Here is a 17,350-nt window from a genome sequence, read left to right as displayed (position 1 = left end):
ATATATACCAATCCAAATTACAACTTACTAGAGTCAGCCACAATACCAATTCTATCATAATTCACAAAGTTAGCCTAGCTATTATAACCCAGCAAACAGTGTCAATGCTCAACAATTTTTGGCACTTGGTTAGACTTGAGGCTTGGTCCATACTAATCACTTCCAAATAGCTTGAACTTCGTTAGCACTATGACTTAGTGAACACTACAAAAATCAATCATTGTTGAATCACTCGATTGACAGTACATGACTTGGTCAACACTAGATTCATATGTGAACACTATGAGCTTGGTAGACATAGTATAACTTGGTTAACATACCATAACTTAGTTAACACTATGATCTTCTTCTCTTCCACTGAATAGCTTAGTAGCATTTTTTATTCTTAGTTTTCACTGTACCTTCTTTATGAAGCTTGGTAAATACTATGCAGCTTAGCAAACACTCCAAATTGACTCAGGTGCTCAATAAACACCTTATCTTGAATACTTAGCATGAGAACAATTGAATCACTTTGTTAACACTACAAGCTAATTGATAGGCTTAGTTGCAACTGTAGAGCTTTGTAGCAATGTAACCATTTAACTAAGTGTTGAGTCAATGATAGACAAATTGATCTTAATATCAACAATCTTCCCCTTTGGCATTAGTGACAAAAACACTTATCAGGCCAAAATATCTAAACTCCAAAACTGTAAGTCAAAAAAAAAAATCTTTATCATCATTATATGTCTTCAACTCAATTTTACTTCCATAAGTTATAGCTCGGTAACATACTCTATTTTTCAAATTTTTCAAAATTGCTTTTGTAAAGATATTTTTTTCTTATATGTAGAAGTATCTTCATAATACTATACTACTCCCCCATACATATATCTCTCCTATATACATACAAATGGAGTACAATAAACTTCTCCTCCTTTACAATATCTTGTCCCTCTTTAAATATTACTACTCCCCCTTTTCCATATTACTTCTCCCCATTTTTGACAAAATTGTGAAGGTGCATAATATCTATATGTTAATACAAAATGTGACAATAAATTAGAATGTACCTTCAAAATAAATACCATTTTCATGTCCTAGATTTCTGCAAGTATAGCCATGATTCTGGCTTCTTGTCATGCCCAAAATATAGAGGGCAAAACACACACAATTTTTTTTTTATTTATACAACAATGATAACCAAATTCACCAAGATTGACATAAGTATGTTACTAGAAGTAAAAGTGTAGGTATATAGTAGACATGACTAGGTTCTTCAATCAAGACCCTAAATATTCCATCTAAGTTTATGAACAAAGGGTGTGAATAGGTCATTAAATCAGAGCATTTGCAAATAAATTTTTTTTGACAAATGCATCACTATTATTTAAATTTTTAAAGTAATATAGTCTTAATAGAATAATTAAATTATCCAACACACATAATACTAAACAACTATCGAGTTATATATATTCAACACTTAAAGTTTAAATCTAATATTCTAACTCAATTTTATAACCTGTACCAATGGAAATCATTTCAAAATACAAAACTATCTTTCATTTAAAAGGAAATATAACCACTAATGTTTAAAAAAGGAACTAATTAACAATCTACTAGTTAACTTTAATTTATACTAAAATTCAACTTAACAAACACTAATATAATGATATTTACAATTATCTCTTTAAACGAATTAATTAAACCAATTAATCTTTCAAACAAGATATTAAACTAATATTAGAAACTACCTTTTCTAACTACATACCAATATTAAAATTATTCTAACACTAAAATACTCAATTATTAAAATAACTATAAATCAAATTTTACCCTAACTAACCACTTCAAAAATTTCCAATATTTACTTTAAAAATAATAATGAATAATACCTTTAGATCTTATGGATAGCAATATAAATAAATACAAATCTAATTATTTTTGGCATATATAAACATAGAAATAACTTCTAATTATTCAAATGTTTAAAATAAAAGAACTCATTAATTAACATAACAACACATCTATTGTACATAAAAATTGAGCTTTATTTAACTTAATACAATAAAACACCCTTTTATTCTAATTAAGACAAAATAATAATATAAATAATATATTCACACCATCTAAATTATACTAAATTCGAATTTAAACCTTAAATTAAAACTATGTTAGTATTCTAACAATAACCTCAACTAACATTTCATTAATACTAATCCTAAATTAATAAAACTACCACAAAAAGAAAATTACTAATACTACGTTCTAACTAAAACTAGATAAAATTCTAAAATTAAAGCAAGCTAGTATTTGAAACATATTAGTTACTAAAAAAAACATTAAGAAATTAAATTACAATTCACATATGACTAACTAAACAACACTAATATTAGTTATTAATTTACACTAACTTACATTCACTAATTCTTAATTTCCAACAACTAAACACTACTAAGAAATATTATTAAACTAATATTTTAATTAAATTTCTAACAACTTAAACTAACTATTATCAAACACTAACCTAACTACCCAATTTCCTACAACCCTAAACCCACGCCACATGTGAAATTTTCCACCCCTCTCCCCCTTGTAACTCTAGTGCCAACATGGAATTGTAGTAGCACACAACTACTAACCACCCATGGGGCCCTCTTCCCAATGGCTACCAAGGATAGCCATGGGGTATGCTAGGGTTGGGTGGGATTTGACCAAAACAAACATCGATATAAAAACTTCACAACAATTGAATCCATCCACCCACTAATTGAGCAATTTATATCAATTTCTCCAATGTTGATTTGAATTGATTCAAAATTTTGTGTTTTATAGCTAGATGATTGGATTCTCTATTGGATATAAAAAGGACTAGATCATTTGCCAAGAACATTGGATGCAGGTGAAAGAGATTGCTATCTATCACTTTCCACCCAATAAGAATTGAAAGAGTTGCCATCGACACCAACATTCAAATCATATCCTTCGCAGCTACAGATCGAAACATCGAGGTCATGATAAAAAAATGTGAACTCACCTACCACCCTGTCACAAACTTACTACCCCACTTCCCCCCCTCAACGCATGCTAACCAAGACAAAATCTAGCAGGCAAGGAATAGCATACCTAGCCAAGTTGAAAGGTGCAAAGAAGAGTATACATTTTTGTTTTTGAAAAAAAACTTTTAAAAGCCTTCACCGAATTAAAAGTTTAACCCTCCTAACATGTTTACTAAGATAGACTAACATGGGGGCATCTGATCCCAAGAAAATATGTTGGGAGCGAATTGCAAGGAGTGGAATGAAAGGAAGATTTGAGATCCTACGTACAAACAAGTGGGCAAGGTCTATTTTAGCATTAAGACCTTGACTTTGAGTTTTGTTTTAATTCCATGTTCCCTATGATTCTAAAATGATGCCTAGAACATGTAGGGTTAAGTTATTTTAAAAATTAGAGTTGGTAAAAGTATAGTTGTTTTAGTAATTTTCTTTCTTTTTTTCTTTTTCTTTTCTTTTTTTAAAATTTAAAAGCAAGTATTTACAGAGAATATTCTTTGTTTCAATCAGGAATAAACATTTAGCCCATACAAAATCCAGAGGGCTTTTTGGCTCCTGGAAACACATATTTTTCTTTTTTTTTAAAGGCCCCCTTTTTTTTCAGTGTTAAATTTTCTAATGCAAATTTATTTTTTTGACAAGGGGATGTATATTTACTTTATTTGATTAGAATTAAGCCAACCATATCTAATAAATCCAGGGAAAATTATTGATTTTCTTTCTAACGTTGATGATATTCATCAAGTTCAAATATTGTGTTTCAAACAAAGACATGGGATTACTTTCTTCCTAAGAATTTTGAAATGTAATGAAGTCCTAATCAAGCATCGAATTTTCTTTAACATAATTTAAATCTTAAATTGCATGATTGTTTTCATCATTATATCTAATTACAATTTGATCGATGATCGCAAATTTGAACAATTAACAATATCACAAGAAGTTAAATATCAATTCAATTACTTTCAAGAAACATATGCAAAAATAAAAATACCAGTAATTTCACATGCAAGAAAATTACTCAATCTTTTCTCTTCTATTAATCAACCTAGTTCAAGGCTCCATTGGGAAAGAACCAGTAAGAAAACCTTACATCCTTGCCACTTCAACAAGCATTTAAATACATTTTTACATATTGTTACAATACAATTTGAATTCTCTTCTTGGTCCTTAAGAAGGATCCTTCTCGATCTCTTCAATACATCACAGTGATCATGGAGAAGATGAAACCTACCCAAAGACAAATCAAGCATAACATTAATAACAAAACAAGCATGCATTCCCATCCCAGTTTGCACAATAGGTTCAACATTGAACTAGACTAGGGAGAAGGTGGATTTTCCCAATAGGAGACATCAACCACAATACCATAACATAGCCCTTTCAAGGCTAAAACCTCAAGAACTTCCATTCTTCCACAAATGCCCTTTTGAAGCCAATAATACAAGGACTTTTCATTCTTTCATTTCGTCAAAATTTCACAATTTCAAACACATGGTATGTGATGACAAGTAGGGGCCCATAACACCGTACCCTCTTTCCCTCTTCTCATCATGAGAAGAGACTCTACACTATCAAGTTCCAACTAAAGCCCTTCCCCTGTACATGGCCACTTTTTCCCTATCCAAGGGTGAGTAATGCCAAACAACCCATGAAAATCCCTTTTGAAAATCAAGCAAAATATGAAAGAAAAGCATTCAAGAAACATGATTCAATCCCTCCTGAGCATACCAATGGAAAACATAACAACATATGCATGAACAAAGCATGAACAACATGAATAACATAAAAAAAATGATCTGAAGAATCCTACCTTCACAACAAGGTTATGGCAACATGAACCAGTTTGAGATGAGCTCTTCCTTCCTTCCATCTTCCAAATTTCTCTTTAAAACTAGAGATTGGGTAACAACCAAAAAACTTCTCAAAGATGCCTCTAAATATCATCCTAACTCAACTAGACATTAGGTGAATGTCAAGGTGGAGTTAAGGTTACCAACTCAAGAAGGAAGCAATCAATTTTTGCAATAAAAAAAATGGACTTTTTGAGTGACCATAAAATTCAACCAAAGGGGCTAAGGGGGTTGAAAATGTCCCCAACCCATACCCATACCCCTTAGGTACTTAGATTTAATGATTTTAGGCTTTTAGGATTAATTATAGACCTATCAAAAGGTAGGAATATTTTAGGATTTAGTAACAACCTTCAAAATGTAGATAACTCACTAATCCTAATTAGGGGTAATTAATCTCAATACTAACTGATTAAAAAAATGTTAACTAACCAATCCAGCTTAAATCTTTAGGTTACTCAGTTCCCTTTAACTATCATGTTGGAATGCATATATAATTCACAAGTGTCAAGTGGCATTATAAAAACACTATTACAAAGCATTAACATTTACTAATTATAGAATGATACATTCACCCAACCCATGACACAAATAAAATAAGAACAACAAGGTTTGCATCTTTCATCAGATTTAACCCTAGTTTCCACAATTGATACATAGGCTTCAGTTTTGTTTCTCTGTTAAATTTTTTAGCTAAAATGTCCTGCACACTCATTGCACACATCAGTAGCTCAAGAAAATCACATGCATATATATTAAAACCCTATCTAGTTAGTTACATAAATCAAAACATAAATGTTTCATAAAATCAACTATTTAATTCATGTCTACCCACATTTAATCATCTAAATCACATTACCAATATAACATAACTTATTTGTTAATTTATATTAAAGTACCAGAATAATCATCGTTAGGAATACATACATCTAATCATCATAATCAACACCAATTAAAGAATATTGAACTATCTAGAGCATAAAACTTAATCATCAAAATACCAATATCAACACCCTTATCATCAAGTGAAAATGCATCATATCATCATTAGTGAAATTTCTATGTTTAAACAATTGAGATAATGTAGAAGTTATTGAATCACTATGTATTAAAACATGGATATATCAACTACTCTAAATTTCATTAGGACATTCCCATTATAAGCACTACTTCATATCCAATTCAATCTCCTATAATGCTTTTAATGGAGAATTTGTATTTAATAATTACATACAAGGAGAGTCCTTACACTTCTTCCTTTAATAATTAAGCATGCAGATTTGTCAAATATCTTATCTTTGTGTAATGTGTGAAACTATGACTTGGGTCAAGTGATAGCTGGTGTACGCTTTCCTTTATGTCTTCATCTATCTTGGTAAATTTCTCCTTGATCTCCTTTGTAAAGATATATGTGTCACTTGGAAAATAATGAAATAAAATTATTGATAGATGTTTCCAATGAAACAAGAATAGCAGATAACTCTACTTGATCTATAATAACTCTTTCTGTAACTTGTTCCAACACTCTTTTCTCAAACTTTCTTTCATCTCTTTGATGAATTTTCTCATGCCCATTCAAGTATTCATTGAATTTACAAACAATTCTTGCTAACTGGTCCAGAATGGGTTGTTTTCCATCAGCCTCAATACTTAGAGCATCAATAATATGTTCTTTATGTCTTCAAGAACTTGATTTTCTTTCTTTTTTCTTCTCTAAGATTTCATTGCTTAGCTCTCTTCTTCACTAGTTCACCCATGGTATCCATTTGATCAAGGGTGAGGGTAGAGATTGTTATCATGAATTTTGATGATACTATATTGGAGGAGTATCCTAAGCATTGGAGAGTATTGATGTTTTGCATTTGTGTCTATATTTATCATTGATGTCAACATAGAAAAAATTATGTAAAGACTATAAGAATAGTAGTTAGTAATCTTATGATGCACAAAATTTGAGGAAGGTTTAGATGATGCATAGTGAAAGAAATATTCTTGAGGTTTTCCTGATGATGTGGTTAAGAGGACTAAGTCTAAGTCAATGGTATATGGAAGTTACACTTGATTTATATGAAGAAGTGTAGAAATAGAGCATTGAAAAATAGTGTTTTGATTATCTATAGTTATCTTTCATTAGAAATGTAATAAAGAGATGCATAGTTACACAGTGATCAAAGACAGTTGTGTGGTGACGCCAACATGTGCTCAAGATATGTTTTCATACTTGTGAAGTTTAGTATAGACTATGAGCCGACAATGATATTGCAATTGTGAATTAACTAATTATCTTATTTTAATTAATTAGGAAAGCCTCAAGGCTAACTCAAGGAATTATTATGAAGATAAGATATAAAGGAAATTTATTTTCCTAATTTGAAAATAATCTGGTAGAAGAAGATCAAGTGGAATGTGAAGTATTAGTGTGCAGTGCGAGAAGGAGCATACTACTTATTGAATGTGTATAATCAACCCAAGGGAACATCAGATATGTTGTATGAGATCTAATTACAAGATCTAAAGGAGTAGAAGTCTAGTTGGCAAGACAAAGATAGAGGAAGAAATTATATTTCAGTCCTATTATTCTACAAGGAATAATACAGAGATCATTTCGATAGTGGGTTGTTTTATCTTGAAGAAGAGTGCTCCCCTTAACACCATATAAACACATAATATTAAAAAAAAAAAAACAAAAAATGTGAGAACAAAATATGGACTTCTTATTATCACTACAGATGCATAATTATAGAATTCACAAGTACAATATGCTAACCCACATGGGTGCCTTCATTATAGTAATCTACAAGACTAAGCTGCAAATTACGACCCAAAGCTATTCTAGACAATGTTCAGGCCTTTCTTAAATAGGTAATTTTTTGCCACCTGAGAAGGTTCTAGACATTGAAACCTAATACCTAGGGCTAACAAATGCCTACAATACATATAGAGTCAACTGAATAGATCTTTGACATTTATTTTAGGAATTTTAGGTATCCCAACTTTGGAAGGTCATAACTCTCAATCCATTACTCTAATTGGCTATTATAACCACATTTTGAAAATGTTGGCTCATGATCTATAGCTTAGAATAGTGTAAGAACCTTCCATCAAGTTTTTAGACCTAATCTAGGAACTCTAAGGTCTCCAAAAGTGAGCCTAAAGATTTTTTTGCAAATTATTTCCACCAAAAATATGTGATAAGTTCTTTGATACTTAAGTTGGAGGAATAAGATTTTTTTGGTGGGCTTATAATTTTGAAATGAACCTTCATGTAGAAAATGAGAACATTCTGAGGTTTTATGAAAAACTTACTAAAAATAGCAAGTTCCCATAAATATTAACCACCCTGTCTACTAGTCCTTATTAAAATAGAAAAGACTAAAAATATATTTAAAAAATTGGGTGATGCAACATTGGTCTTGCACCCAAGATGCTCCTACTTAAAAAACTCAACATAATTTGAGAAGTGACCCCATCATGTCTCAGGTGTTCATAGGAAAACCAAGATGGTTAATCTCCTCCCTTGTTGGTCATGATGAATCCTCTACTGGCCTGCCTTTCCATTTGACAACATATTCTTCATAAGTTATGTTCCTTGTACTTTTTCCAATAGGTCTATCCAGTATCTCCTCAATCTCCTTTATAGAAACTTCATCTCCATCACCTCCTTCATAATACTCTATTAAATCTAAAATATTAAATACTGATGAAATATTCAATTCAGCAAGCAAGTCCACTTTTCCATAATCATGTCTTTTCAATATCTTGCACAGTCCAAACTTCATCTTTAGATTATTATATCTACCCACTAGAAAATGTTCCTTTCTCAAATGAACCATGAATTCATCTCCAACCTAAAATTTCTTATATCTTATTTTTACAATTTCCTTATTTATGTACTATGTAATCATCTTTATGATATGCTTCCTCACCTCCTCATGGACATTCTTCAAATGTTTAGCAAATTCTTCTAGTTTAACATTAATTATCTCTCCTTTATCCAACTGCCTCAATTTAGAAGCATTTCTGGGATTGCTCCCATATACAATCTAGAATGTTGATTTACTAGTACTCCTAATGCAAGGAAGGAGGGGAGAAACTAGGGCCAATAGCACACCCAACTCTCCAAACCACCCTGCAAGAGTTAACACAATCAAAACAAACACAAAGAACAACAACCAAAAGAGGAAGAAGAGAAAAATAATTTCATTGATTATTCAAATATTTAACATACTTTCCTAGCTATTTGGCCTTCTAGGTTACAAAAAAATACAAATCACATTCATACACAAAGATCAACAACAAATTTGCACTTTCCAGTTCTGCTCTACAATCCTCTTCCAAAAACTACCTAAAAGCTCTTCTTAACTCTAGCTCCTAGCTTAAACATTCTATTTATACTTTCCAAAATAGCTTATAGATCATTCTAGAACATGGAGAAGCCACAAGTCAGCTCTCAACAAATATTAAATGAAAACAAACCTAAATTAAATACACAAGTTGGCATGCATTAGCAATTAACTATCCGAAAATCAATGTTTGAGAAAAATTAGGATATCTCCTAGCTTTGATTGAATTAGAACTTACACTTTGAACTATTGGAATATATCTAGGCCCTCTACAAACACTTTTGTGTAAAAAGTCAAATTCATTAAGAAAAAGTGTGCATCCACTCTGAAGTTAGGTATAGGAAACTATCATGTAGAATTGCCAAAAATCAATTTTTTAGGAGAATTTCCATATCTCCCAAACTATAAGGAGTTACAACTTGTACACTAGAACATAGATATTAATATTGGCCCTCTTCAATCCCTGAAGTGAGAAGGTCTTCATTCATTAAGGATAATTAGTTACATGGTTTGTAATAAATGCCTAGAAACCAAAAAATGCAATTTTAGCAGAACCCAGTTTCAACATTAAGATAAAAAATGAAAACATGCAAGATAGAAGTGCAACTATGATGATCCTACATTGTACAACCAAGGTTGGAAGAAAGTATTCTCTCAAATCATTGAGATGTCACAAACTGAGCTGAATCCAAACTTAGATTGAGAAATCCATGAAGCATCTTCCATAGGTCTATTCTTCCACTTCACTAGATATTCATAATAATCTTTTCCCTTGTTCTCTTACTAATTATTTGATCCAATATCTGTTCAACTTCTTCAATCTACTTCTTAGGATAGTCCTCTAATATAACAACTTCATCATTTGACTCATGATACTTGTATAAATCAGCAACATTGAATATAGGAGATATGTCCATGTCATCAGGTAACTCAACTTCATAAGCATTACCACTATCAAATTTCTTCAAGATTTTACAAGGTCCAAACTTCTTCATCTTCAGTTACTATATGTTCCAACTAGAAATCTTCCATTCTTTAGATGAACCATCACCTCATCACCAACTTGAAAATCATGATGTCTCCTAGACTGATTAGCATTCTCCTTATACTTTTGATTACTTTGTTCGAACCTCAACTTCACTTCCTTATGTAAAGACTCTGTAAAATCAGAAAATTCTTCTCCTATAACACTTCTCTTTTCTTCACCAAAAATATCTCTCAAATCTAATACTCCTCTAGACTTCATTCCAATAACAATCTCAAAAGGTGTCTTCCTTGTACTCTTGGTCACAAAATTATTATATGCAAATTTAGCTTGTGCCAATACCATCTCCCAATTACTTGGCTTATTCCCAACTAAACATCTCATAGAATAATCCAATCTTCTATTCACAACCTCTTTCTATCCATCTTTCTATGGATAATATATAGAACTAAACTTCAATTTAGTATCCATCTTCTTCCACAAAGTCTTCCAAAAATAACCAACAAACTTACTGTCTCTGTCAAAAATAATACTTCTTGGTAATCCATGCAAACTCACAATCTCTTTAAAGAAAAGTTCAACAACATGCTCAATATCTAATGTCTTCTTACATGGAATGAAATGATCCATCTTAGAAAATTTTTCCAGTACAACAAATATAGAATCATACCCCTTCACTATCTTAGGCAATCTAAGAACAAAGTCCATACTAATCTCACTCTAAGGTTTCTCAAGAATAGTAATAGGTGTATACAAACTAGTATTTTGACTCACTCTTTTTGTAACTTGACAAACTCCACAACTCTTTAACAATTTCTAAACATCCTTAAATATTTGTGGCCAACAACACTTCTCTTTTATCAAATTCAATGTTTTATCAATTCCAAAATGTCTAGCTAATCCACCACTATGTTTTTTCTTAATCAGATTCAACCTCATAGAACTTCTAGGAATACACAATTAAATATCTTTGAACAACATACCTTCTTGAATGAAATAATCATCATAATTCTGTGATCTATTAGATTTGGTGCTCTGTGCTCTCTCCACACCTTATAAAAATTAGGATCAACATCATACAACTCTTTCATTTCATCAAAACCAAGAACTTCAACCTTCATTGCAATCAATAGAAAATGTGTTCTACTCAATGCATCAACAACCCTATTAGTAACTCCACTCTTATACTTAATAAAAAATGTGAAACTTTACAAGTACTCAACCCACTTCATATGTCTTTGATTTAATTTATGTTGACTTCCCAAGTATTGTAAAGCTTTATGATCAGTATACAACACAAACTCCTTAGGAATCAAATAACGTTTCCACTTCTTTAGTGCTTGCACAATAGCATAAAATTCTTGATCATGCACAAAAATATTTCCTTTTAGTATCATTCAACTTTTCACTAAAGAAAGCAATAGGTTTACCTTCTTGACCTAATACAACTCCTATTGCATAACCACTTGCATCACATTCAACTTGAAATACTTTGTTGAAACTAGGTAAAGCCAATATAGGTAATTCAAAAAACTTTTATTTTAAAGTCTCAAAACTCTTATTAGCTCCACGTGTCCATTTAAATTCCTTTTTATCTCCCCTCATTGATTCAATCATAGCATTACAAATAGCACTAAAATTCTTTATAAACTTTCTATAAAAACTAGCCAAACCATGAAATGATCTTACCTCACCCACATTCTTAGGTGTCAACCATTCCAAAATTGCTTTAACCTTCTCAAGATTCATCTTCAAACCATCAACTAAAATCACAAATCCCAAATACACAATCTCCTCTTGCATAAAAGAACACTTCTTCAAATTAACTAGCAACTTTTCCTCTTTTAACCTCTACAATACTTGTCTAATATGCTCAAGATGTTCTTCCTTAGTCTTACTAAATATTAGAATATCATCCAAATAAAAAATCACAAACTTATCTAAGAATCTTTTGAGAACTTCATTCATCAACTGAAAGTACTAGCTGCATTAGTCAAAGCAAAAGGCATAACTAGCCATTCATACAAACCATCTTTTGTCTTGAAATAAATCTTCCATTCATCACATTCATTGATTCTAATCTAATTATAGTCACTCTTCAAATAAATCTTGGTAAAATACTTTGCTCCACTCAAACAATTCATTATGTCATCCATCCTTGGCATAGGAAACCTATATTTTATTTTGATCTTTTTAATAGCTCTAGAATTAGTATACATTCTCCATTCTTTTTAGGTGCTAATTTAGTAGGTACAACACATGGACTCAAACTTTCTTTGATTAATCTATTTTGCAACAATTCATGCACTTGCCTATTAAGTTCTTCATTCTCTATATGTGTCAATCTATATGGTGCTTTGTTTGGCAAACTAGCTCTAGGAATCAGATCCATACAATGACATATACTTCTTATAGGAAGTAAACCACCAAGAATATCATTAATAACAATATCTTTATATTCATTCAGCAATTTTGTAATTTCTTTTGGTACTCTATCATTACCAACTTCTCATATCACTTGGTCATTATTACCAAGACTTGGTCCTCAAGGAATTATGGAAAAACAAACTTGGTTCTTCTTTACTTCCTTTTCAAATTGCTTTCCATTAACAATGCAAAATTGTATTGCAGTACAACTAACCTCATTTGGACTTTCAATCAAAGGCATCAATATATCCTTCTTCGCATTTATCCAAAGATTATATTGGTTCAATCTTTCATCATGTATAGCATATCTATCATATTGCCAAGGTCTACCCAAGAAAATATGACAACAATCCATAGGCATATTATCACACAAGACTTGATCAAAGTAATGTTTGATTTTGAACTTTGCAAGGCATTCCTCACTTACTGATATTTTATACTCATCTTTTATCCATGAAACATGATAAGGTTTGGGATGTCCTAGCCTTTCTAACTACAACTTTGTAACCAACACTTCTGATATCAAATTTGTAGAACTTTCACTATCAATGATTACCTTGCAACATTTTCTAGCCATCTTGCATCTAGTCTTGAAAAGACTTCTTCTTAAAATAGGTTCCTCATCACTTCCCTTGTTACATAAAGTTCTTCTTACCATCCAATTTTATGTAGCCTCAGGTCCACTTTGTGAACTCTCAATGTCTTCTTGAATCACAACATTGCTATTATTCTAAACACTTTTAGAAGATCTACATTCAAAATATCTATGCCCTTCTTTACCACATCTAAAACAATTACCATGAAAACCACCTCTAGGATAAGAATTGCCTCTTCTTTAGTAAGATTAGTACCTCCTCGGTATGAACTACCACCTTTCCACTTGGTCTCATCTTTGTCATCATTCTTCCATTTAGATTTGCCTCTATCCTACATAGAATTGTCAGTTTTGCTACCTTTTCCATAAGATCTACCTCTGCCTCTCTAGAATCTACCATCTCTACTTATTTTTCTTTGTTCATGCTTCTTTGTCAATATCTCCTCAGCTGTCAAGGCATATTGATATGCTTCTACACTTTCCAACTTCAAAAAACTTATTTCATCTTGAATTCTAGATCTCAATCCATTTATGTACGTTACAATTTTTTCAACATCAACATCCACATGTCTAGATCTGATGTCCAATCTATAGAATTTCTTGGTATACTCTTTCATAGTCATGTCTTTTTGCTTCAAATCTTGCATCTTTCTCAACAAGCTAACTTGGTAATCAGTAGGAATGAATTTGTTCTTTACCTCATTCACCATCTTTGGCCAAGTTTTGATCTTCTCCTTTCCTCTCCTTTATCTATCAGTTTGCAAATGCTCCCACCATAATAAAGCATGACCTTTCAACCTAGTAACTACAATATTCACCTTTCTATTATCAGGAGTCTTTTCATACTCAAAGAAATTTTCCATGTCCAAGATCCAATCCAACATAGTATTGGTATCCAATTTTTCATCATAAGGAACAACTTCTATAGTAGGCTTTGAATTTTCCCTAGACAACACTCTCAACAATCTTTCCTCATCTTGATCTTCTTCAAGTTCCAGATTATGGTTTGGTGTTGCTACTTCATCATAACTCACATCTTCAAGATGTGCTCCTCTCCTCTAGGCCATCTCCACATGATCTAATCTAGCTGTAATTTGTCTTAACTAATCCAATATAGCATTATTAGTATTTCCTCTACCATGAACCTTCTTTACAAATTAGGTTCTTGCAATATCGTAACCCTCTAAAAGTTATAGGTTAAATCTGTAGATATGCCACCCTACAACTGAAAATAAATTAGGGTTCTACATGATCTAGTCTCCAAGGATGAACCTCAAGCTCTGATACCACCTGATGCAAGGAAGGAAGAGAAAAACAAGGGCTAATAACACACCCAACTCTCTGAACCACCTTGCAAGTGTTAACACAATGGAAGAAAACACAAATAACAACAACCAAAGGAGGAAGAAGAGAAAAATACTTTCATTGATTCTTCAAATATTCAACATGCATGCCCAACTATAAGGCCTTCTAGGTTATAGCCAAATACAAATTACATTCATATACAAAGATCAACAACAAATTCACGCTTTCCAATTCTACTCTACAAGTCTCTTCCAAAAACTACCTAAAAGCTCTTCTTAACTCTAGCTCCTAGCCTGAACATTCTATTTATACTTTCCAAAATGGCTTATAATCATTCTCAAACATGGAGAAGCCACAAGTCAGCTCTTAGAAAACATTAAATGAAAACAAACCTAAATTAAATACACAAGTCGGTCGGCATCAACAATTAATTGTCCTAAAATTGATGTTTGAGAACAAATGTGACATCTCCTAGCTTTGATTGATTTAGAACTCATGCTTTGAATTTTAGGAAGATATATAGGCCCTCTAGAGACCCTTTTGTTTGAAAAGTCTAATTTCTTAAGAAAAAATGCACATCCACTCTTAAAGTTAGGTATAGGAAACTATCATGTAGAACTGCCAAAAATTGATGTTCTGGGAGAATTGTCATATCTCCCAAACTATAAGGAGTTAGGACTTACACACTAGAAAGTAGATAGAAATCTAGGACCTCTTCAATCCCTAAATTTTTTAGGTATTCATTCATTAAGGATAATTAGTTACATGGTCTACAATAGGCACCCAAAAAATAGAAAATGCATTTTTAGCATAACCTAGTTTCAGAATTAAGATAAAAGTTGAAACCATGCAGGATAGAAGTACAACCCAAGATACTCCTACATCAACTCCTATTGGTAGAATTATTATATGAAAATTATAGTTGTGGTAAAATCACATCCCATCCTTTTGGTTTGTCTCCAACCAAACATCTCAACAATATTCCCCAACTCCTATTCACCACTTCTATTTGTCCATTAGTTTGTGCATGATGTGACAAACTGAACTTCAACTCCATCTTCAATTTCTTCCACAATGTACACCTAAAATACCTAAAAATAAATTGTATCTCAATTGGAAACTATACTCTTTGGTAGACCATGCAATCTCACCACTTCTCTGAAAAACAACTCTACTACATGAACATCATCACTAGTCTTCTTGCAAGAATAAAATGTGTCATATTTTAAAACCTATCAACCACCAAAAAAATAGAATCATGCCCATGCTAAGTCATGGGTAATCTAAAAACAAAATCCATGTTGATATCCTACCATGGCTTCTCTATACAAGTGATTGTTGATACAAACTTGTATTCTATTTCACTCTTTTCACCATTTAACATACTCTATTTGCAACTTTGTACAAAATTCTTCACATCTTGCCATAACTATGGCCAGTAATAATTCTTATGAACCAAAGAAATGGTCTTATCTCTACCAAAGTTTCCAACCAATCCTCCACTATGCTTCTCTTTGATGAGATTCTCTCTCATTGAACTTCTAGGAATGCACAATTGGCTTCCTTTGAACAACATACTATCCTATATCATGAAATCCAACCATTTTGTCCTATCAAGTGTAATAAGTTCTATACAAGCCTTCTAAACCTTGCCAAAATTAGGATCATTTGGTTAGAAAGTACTAAGATCTTTGAACCTAACCACCTTTATCTACATTTCTATTAGCAAAACTTGTTTTCTACTAAGAGAATCTGCAACTTTGTTAGACTTCCCACTCCTGCACTTCAAAAAAAATGTATAACTTTGGAAAAAATCAACCCACTCCAAATTCCTTTGGTTTAATTTTCCTTGAATATTCAAATATTCAAAGCTTGATGATCATTATTTTTGGTGTAAATACATATTCACTATTTACACTTACTTAAGTTTACTTAGGTTAATGCATTATTTTATTATTTTATTTTGTGAGACACTTAGGAGTTTGCACACCTTTTTGAGTTGTCATGTTGACAACACAGAAGTATGCAACTCTATTTTAGCACATGTTGTCTACAACACTAATTTTCATGTCACACCTTTGTAGGCTTATTCTCTCATCATTGCACTTACTTCCATGCTTAATCGAGAATAACCCATATCTAGTGGACATGTGCCTAGTTGTATGACATATCATGGTGCAGATTATGAGGCATTCTAGATGTATCTTAGAGGCCTTTATATACAGGCACTCCTAGTGTACTTTCATATTGTATATTGAATGAATATATCATCATTTTGATCATACTCTCTCCTTCTGGTCTACAATTTTTCTTGTGTTTGAGTTCTTAGTTCTTAGGTGAATTTTTCCCTTGGGAAAAACCTCATGGGAAAAACCCTCCCCCAAATAGAGAAATAAATAGGGATGCATGGATGGATAGAGCTATCAAAACCTCCCCATTACGACATACATCTAGTATATACAAAAGTGAAGAATGATGGGAAGAGGAAGAGATACAGGATAGGCTCCCCCCCCCCCAAAGAAGAATGCCAGACAATGAAAGCCGCTCTGATGAAGGAACTAGTCCAAGATTGCTAGATGATGTTCCTTCCCTTAGGAAGAAACAATGGAAAAGGCACAATCCTAAAGATGTATGGTGGCCCTAAAACCTACTCAAGTATCCTTGTGATGATTTTAATGTTCACCCCTTCCAACTATGCTAAAAGGAATGAATGTAGATATGGAAAGGATGTTTGTTGAACCTATTCCAATAAAGCATCTATCTCCTCAACTGACAAAAAGACCTCCTCAATTTTCTATACATAA

This window comes from Cupressus sempervirens, chromosome 8 (assembly GCF_028749045.1).
Source record: "Cupressus sempervirens isolate cs-2001-9-10 chromosome 8, ASM2874904v1, whole genome shotgun sequence".
Classification (NCBI taxonomy): domain Eukaryota; kingdom Viridiplantae; phylum Streptophyta; class Pinopsida; order Cupressales; family Cupressaceae; genus Cupressus; species Cupressus sempervirens.
Note: the sequence above shows the minus strand (reverse complement) of the source record.